Here is a 7,651-nt window from a genome sequence, read left to right on the forward strand (position 1 = left end):
CAGTTAATTCTTTCTCTCAATTTATTTGCTTTTGTTTTTGTACTCCCATGTTGTAATTTTCAATTTAATTAGTTTCAGTGTTTCTGAGGGCAATAGGTCTTGGTTTATCTTTGCAGCTAATAGTCCTAATTGTTTACCCTTTCTTTGGCAATATCTCATTAACTTTATGGGCCATCATTTCCATGGCACCTCCAGAATTAATTCCCTCACTCTTTGAACCATCTTCCTAAAATCTTCACGGCTTTTTGCTTCCCTAATCCTGCCTGACCTTGCCCATCCTTGCTGGCTGCTCTTGTGGCTCAGCACTGCTGGGTCCCACCAAGCCCCAGGGCAGCAGGTGGAGGATGGACCTCCCCTCTTTACAGGGAAACCTCTGGCTCTTACTCTGTCCTTGGGCAGAGTCCTGCATCTGCCAGCTGGTCACTGTGGTCAGCTCTCCTCTCTTTGTGTCCTCCCACAAGGGCTTCTTCTCCTCTAGACTGGTTTTGGTCATTGTTTCTGTCTTTAGGTCTGGAGTCATCCTGCTGCGAAGGGGTCTGGATATTCCCCTCAGCTTCAGTGACTGCAAAATTTCATCCTTCTCTCAAGCAAAGGAAAAGCTGCTGGGAAGCCAAGGCATTCCATCACTCTGAGGCAGCTGATGAAGTGCAGGTTCGTTAGCCCTGCACTGGCCCCTCGAGAAAGCTTGATGTTGGGATGTGGGAGAGGTGGCCGTGCTGTTGGGCACCCCTTGCTCTGGGCAGAGCTCACAGACAGCTTCCCTGCCCCAGCTCCTGCCTTCAGACCCCATTAATCACACTCCTAATGACTTTGTGTTCACAGATGAGATGTTTTTGGCCGGAGAGGCAAACTGTAGATGATATCTCCCATTGATTGTTCCACCTCGTTTGAATGATGTGTACCAGGAAATGAGTCTGAATTTTCAGCTCAAATCATGTTTGGAGGGTGGGCTTGGAACCTGGAGGGGCCCATTTGGCTGTAGTGATTGCAATGCCATGGGAACATTCCCCGTTCCACAGTCAGCTTCACCCTCGGGTCCAGTCTCACCTGTGTCAGAGGGTGGCACCACTCCTGGCTGCCCACCCGGCTGGAGGGGCAGAGCAGCACAGGCTTTCCTGGCTGTGGGAGAATGCCAGGAATCTCTCTGGGTTGCAGCTGCCTGCTCAGCACCAGAACATGATTTCCCATTAAGCAGACAGGGAGGGATCTGCTGGTGGCCGCTGCGAGGGCACCTGAATTATTGATTGGAACACAGCTCCAGCCGAGGCACTGAAGGCAGCGAGAGCAGCTCCTTCTCAGCAAACCTCACCCAGCTTGTGGCAAATCCACTGACCAAGCCCCCCAGGTGCTGCCTGCACAGCCCAGGCTTCACGGGGAGAGTTCATGGAGGCAAAGGCCATGGCAGGGGAAAGACAGCTGGAAATGTCCCCGGTGGTCACAGGCATTTGGATAAATGGCTCTGAGGAGCAGCTGAGGGAAGGAGAGCATTCCTAAAGCTCCTCAGTCTGCTACAAGAGGATTTTGCTGGGGCTGAGGCTGGCACTGGCGTGCAAAGTGCACGGGGGCGAACAAACACACGTTCGTGCAACATATGGACAGACACACACAAAGTACAAACCAGCCATATGGGCACACGCTGCTGCCAAATTCACTCCATGCTTTCCTTTGGTTATTTTTGATCTTCCATGGGCTGCTCCAAAAGTGCTGGGTCTCCATCCTGCAGATCCCAGGCCCAGCACTAACTCCCACCTCGCTTGCTCTAGGCCAATCTGAGCATTTTCTGGATGCTTCCATTCCTTAAATTTCGTTGTGTTTGCCTGCCAGCTTGCACAGGGTTTCAAAAAAGATTTCTCTAGGGTTGGTGGGTGGGCAGGCAGATCTGATCCAAACTGGGAGAGGTGGCAGTGCCGGGGAGGCGTATGGAGAATGAGCCAGATGTGGCAGCAGAGGATTCTGGAAGGCAAGTGGCAGCATTTCTCTAACCCCATATTGACTTTGGCATCCAGAATCAATTTTCTTTATTAGCTGATGAATCTCCTCAAAAGACTTTCTGTACTGAATCTAGATAAATTATTTAACCAGTAAATTCTTTCTGCTCTAGCGCTGCTCCAGCACTGGGATTTCATGGAGAAGAGTAGCAGAGAGGGGTGAAGGGCCAAGGTCACTGCCAGCAGAACAGCAGAGCAGGAATGGGTTTGCTAATAAGTGACCAGCTGAGAGCAACTGTAAAACAAGCCATTAATAAGAAACAGGTTTTTGACAAAATGCTGGGATTAGCAGTGAATACAAGGAGCAAGTCATGGGAGACTGTAGCCTTAATTATTCATGCAAGCAAATTGCTGCGGATGGAGGGAGAGCACAGTGCTGATGTGGGCAGGAGCAGGCAGTGGACGTGAGGCGGGTTGTCACCTGCTCTGGATGAGCAGCAACCATGGGAAGAGATGCTCCAGCCTCCACAGGGATACAGGGATGGGCAATGCCCACGTGGTGTCAGGGGTGCTGCATGTGGGAGGACGAGCTCCATGGATTTTGGGACCTTGACTGCCCACTCGAGCATTGTGTTTGCAGCACTGTGAGCACCTGGATAACCACCTGGAGAGCAGTGGTGAGGGCTGGCACGGGAAGGGTGCTCCACCCCGCTGCCCTGCCTTCCCCAAGGCCTGCTGTGAGTATCTCATTTGCTGTGTAAAATCAGGCTTCACGCGCTTGTCAGGGCCAGGCAGCTTCAAGGCCAACACTAACTGATGAGCCACAGAGCAAGAAATAATTCTGCCTCCAAGAATAATGCTGGCTCACGAGGTCAGAGTATTCCAACATATTTATAGCCAGTAAAGAAAACGATTGTGTTAAACGGCAGCTGAAGTACACGGAGACCCAGCCAGAGCTGCTGTCTGTGGCCATTCGTTATTCTACTGGGAGCACAACCGTGCAGCTCCCTCGCATCCCGAGGACTTCACAGCAATCCCTCTGGGCAGCCACTTTGGGGATCGAAAGGTGGATGTGTATTTCCTGCAGGATGAAAGGAGGCTGCACCTCCCAGGCTGCCCTGGGGCTCGTGGGGATTGGCAGGTGTGGGGCAGTGGTGGTGCTGAGCAGAGGAGTAGGGGGGCCCTGCAGGTGTGGAGCTCTTCTGTGTACATCCCCCCATTTTCCATCACCACTGTGTTTATACACAGCGCCCAGGACAGGCAGAGGGACTCAGAGTTCCTCACTGCCTGTCTCCTTATGGAAACCACACAGAGATGAGTTCGACCTGGTTCCAATAATCAGCTATAAATAGCAAGCTCAATTAAGCCAACCAAACAAAGGCAATGATGGATACCTGCTGGGGAGCCCCTGGGGGACGGGGGGCAGGGAGCCTGGGCTTTGCTTGTGCAAACACCATGTTTTTATGTAAAGCTACCAGCAGTGGGTTAGGCACAAGACACCAACCACACACACACACAAAGCAAACTGCAAAACATCCATCCCAATGGGGCTAAAGTGGTGCAGTGCCTGGCCCTGAGCATCACCCACTGGGTCACAGCCCAAGTCCAGCTCCTCTTCAAAGCCCCTCTCTCACCGCTGGCAGTGGCTGCTGTCCCAGCCTGTGGATCACTTGGGATCAGAGCTTTGCTGTCTGCATAAGCAGCCTGGCAGCCCAGCTAAGGAGCACACAGGTGCCAGTTCTTTGACTCTGGTCTGCAGGGAGCAGAGGTGCAGTGGTGAGTGGCTGCAGAGATGGGTGCTTGGCTGGGTCTCTCTCATCCCACCAGCATGCCCTGGCCACTCTTTAGGGAGCTCATCAGTGTTCCCATTTTCCCCACAGCAGCCAGAGTTTGGAAGCACCAGGAACTGAGCAGATAAATTTGAAGTACACACAACTCACAGTGTGTACATCAACCCCAATTTATTCAGAATGAGCAGCTCAGACACGCTTGTAGCAGCTTCAAGAGCATGTTTATCAGCCAGGCTACTTGGGAGATCATTGCCATTGATTGCCATGTCATTGTCACTCCTGGGGCACAACAGGAGGCCAGGGGAGTGAGATGACATTGTTGGCAGGAACCAGAGAGGTGGGGAGCTGAGGTTTCCTAGAAGGGCACGTATGTTCAGTCAGGCAGAGCTGTGATGCTCCTTGGTGCTCTGAGCTGCCTCATAGGGAGTAGAGAACCCAAAAAATTCTGAGCTCCAGAGACCCAGAAATGACAGCATGCCTGGCCAAAAGCATTTGTTTTTTATTTCTATTTGTGTATGGATTGCTGTAGTACCACCTGTGAGGACAACACAGGGGGGTTTAATAAGGAGAGAAGAAAATCCCACCTGATGGCAGCAGAAACAAAAAACGCTCTGCAGAAAGGAGTCAGACAAAGGTGAGCTGAGGACTGGAAAAATCTCTCCCCAAAGGGAATTAAAGAGCTCAGTCTGTTGAGCTTATTAGAAAGAGCAGGACCGAGAATTTGCCCCTGGGCATGGAAGTTACAGCCCTGCAGGGCTGCCAGGGACAGGGGAGCATGAAAAAACCCAAAGGATGGGACTCCCCAATTCAAAAGCGAGGCCTTTTCTTCCAGTAGCACCAATGGGCTGTTACTGATGCTGAGAGGAGTGACGGGCAGTGACAGCCCAAGGAGGACTCTCTCAGCTCTCCTGACAGCGGAGCTGGGAGGGAGGGCTCAGCCAGGAAGCAGGGAAGGCACTGGTCAGAACAAGAGGCTGTGGGTGCTGCTTATAGCCAGAAAGGATCAGCCACAGAACCCTTTAATCTTTACTCAGACTCCTCATTCCTAATCCTGACCTTCTGGGTACAGCTGTGGATCGGTAGATCTCCAAGGATTGGATCACTCAGGTCACTCTTGCTGTCCCCTTTTTGGGAGACCAGCAGGTTGAAGCCAGTGCTCAGCTGTCCAAAAATTAGTCTCTAAATAACCTGGCAGGCAGGGACATGGTGGGGCAGGGTGGGATTGTGGCCAGGGCAGCCTGGCAGCAATTGCTCACTGGTGGAGCAGCAGGAGAGACTCCTGGGAAATGAACGGAGCCGCAATTCCTCTTGGTGAAACTCACACCAGAATGACTCGGTTTGTAGTCACCGTGGGCTCTGGCTTGTTTGCCTGTTTGCTCTCTGCTCATCGCATTTCCAGCTGCTCTTGTGTGTATTTGCACTTCGCAGGCTTTAATTGGGATGGCTGAGCAAAGCCCGTCCGCAGCCGGCAATGCTGCGGTGATAAGTAACAGGAGGCACAAATTAGAACAAATAAATCTGAATCCAATTCAATTCCTTGTGCAATCAGGAAGATCAACACGTCAAATTGTGGGCACTATAAATTAAAAGCCGCCAAGGAGACAGTGGAAGGCGCTGCCTGGCTGCTGTGGCTGGCGTTCAAAAGGCTTTTCTTCCTCGCAGAGTGAGTGAGAGCCTGTGAGATGAACAGCGGGATCTTCCCTCCACCACCAGGAAGGCTTTTCGCCACCAGAAAATTTCTTTCAGCAGATATGAAAAGCCTCTGCTGCGGGTCACGGCGAAGGTGGGTTTGTGCTGCTGAGGGAGGCCCAGGGCGGGCCGTGTGGGGTGAGTGTGGCACTGGTCTCCTTCCTGCATCATCACTAGCTGGTTTTAGTCCATTCTCCTGCAATAAACAGGTGTGCACAGGTCAGCTCTGCAGTGCAGCTCCAGAGGCTGTTTTTTTCCCTGAGCATCGCAGCCCAGGGCCTCCTGCACAGAGAAGAGAGGATGAGGGGGGGATCTCACCCCTGATTCAGAAGTTAAGGCTTTTCTGGTTGATTAGTGCACTTCAAAGGGTGAAAATGTTCCAAAATACTGTGAAAAAAATTCAAATCAGTGTATTGCAGAGGACACACAGGCAGATAAACACCCAGGAGGCTCACAGGCGTGCTTGGTGCTGCAGCATTTTTCATGTCCCTTTGGCTGTTACCTGGCTCTGTTTGATCCGTGAAACCGTCTCTGCCGCAGGGCCCAAAACACGTGGCACATGGGGAGGAGGGGTAGAACACACCTGGAGCATAAGCAGAGCTGTCATCTGCTGAGAGCTGTGTCCACCTCCAAGCTATGAGCACTTCCCTGGTCATTGCTTCCATGCCCGCCATGTGCCGTTGGCTTTTTCACCTCTCAGCTGCCATCTGAGTTTTACTGGATTCTTGTGTTTAAAATTACAAGCAGGTCCTTGGAATTGGCATTGGCTGTTTTAAAGATGTGCTGCATCTTCGTGTGTCACGCCAGCACGAGCCAAGCACATTAGAAGCTGCTGGATAATAGGCAATTACTGCTCTTAAACAGACGAGGCATTCACGAGCGGAATGGGCTGCATCTTAAATCATCCATAAATCCTCTAATAGTGCTTCTATTAATACCTGGTTTCTGGCACATTCCTAATGATTTCATTCCTTATCAAAGCACTGCTTTTCCTTGGCTTCTGGGGAGAGGAGGTGAAGGCAGGAGCCAGTGTGGAGCTCCATGAGGGAAGCCCAGGCAGCCCAGGCTGGCGTTGGCTGCATCATCACAGGCAGTGGCACAGCTGTGCCACACCAGAGGGATGCCCCCAGACCAGGGGGCTGCAGGAGTGGGCAGGCAGGGTGAGGGAAGCTCTGCCTCCACCCCACAGGCATCATCCTCCTTCCACAGCATTGCTGGGGTCTCTGTTTCACAAGGCTTTCTGATGTAGGGCACCTCGGCTCTGGCTTCCCCATGGTGCCACTGCACAGGCAGCACCTTTGGGATGGGGATGAGGCTTTAGAGCCAACACAGTCTCCCTGGTGTTCTGGCTGGTGTCAGAGAAGCCCAGAGGGCACCCTGAAATTTGGATTCTCTGTGGACACAGCTGCACTCGGCGTGTGGGACTGGTTGTAAACAGCGCTCATCCTCCCTGCTGAACCATTACACACTCCAGAGGACGAGCGTGTACAATTCACGTCTCATTAAAGTTTTTTGAAATATTATCTTTTTCTTCTTCCCTGCGTTTTCCCCCTATTAAGCTGAAATTGTGCTTCCTTCGGAGAATACGAGTCATTTGTTACCATAACAACTCTTCATCCTGAGCGTGGCAACGGTCCCCTCCCTGAAAAACACACTGGCCCTGGTGCAGGCAGGACCCTGGTGTGGGCAGGACCCCCAGCACTGCTGCGGATCCATGGTTGCCAGGCTTCCACATGGTCATTTATGACCTGGCTCTGAGTGTTGGAGGATTTGAGCTGCCCCTGGCATTGCTGGCACAGAGCCCCATGTGCAGCATGTCCTTGGCAGGAGCAGGTCAACATCTTCACCTGCCAGCCCTGCCCCATACACTCTGGTCCCACAGCATGAGACTCTTCATTTCTGGTGGTTCAAATTATTTTTTCCCTTGTCCCAGAAGCTGACCTGACCCCAAAGGAAAAGCATGGCTCTAAGAACCTTCTCCAGGTGCTGCCTTTTGGAAAGTCCCCATCCTGTTCCTGGATCTTTGCTGTGCCAGGGTATAACTCTGCCATGTTCATGTGAAAATTAAACATGAGAGATGAAGCCATTAAATTTGATTCACTTCCATACATCAAAATAGCCCCTGGAAGCTCAGTCCATGGAAAAAGTAGGATTTTTCAGAAATGAGAGTGGTGCACAGTGTTAATGCCCCACCTTTCTGAATCTTCCTGACACCATTCAGCTTTACTAGGTCCATAAAAGAAA

At 51.8% G+C, this 7,651-nt stretch overlaps 1 long non-coding RNA gene across 1 annotated transcript; it reads right to left on the minus strand.

The window, feature by feature from the left end:
• Positions 1–4,201: 4,201 nt before the first annotated feature.
• On the minus strand, positions 4,202–7,110 carry LOC111938613 (uncharacterized). Its single transcript, XR_002869032.2, has 3 exons — positions 5,910–7,110; positions 5,726–5,794; positions 4,202–5,603 (listed from the first exon to the last, which is right to left on the minus strand). It is a non-coding gene; the product is annotated as an uncharacterized LOC111938613 (long non-coding RNA).
• Between the last annotated feature and the right edge of the window lie 541 nt (positions 7,111–7,651).

This window comes from Cyanistes caeruleus, chromosome 22, assembly GCF_971803275.1.
Source record: "Cyanistes caeruleus chromosome 22, bCyaCae1.hap1.1, whole genome shotgun sequence".
Taxonomy (NCBI): Eukaryota; Metazoa; Chordata; class Aves; order Passeriformes; family Paridae; genus Cyanistes; species Cyanistes caeruleus.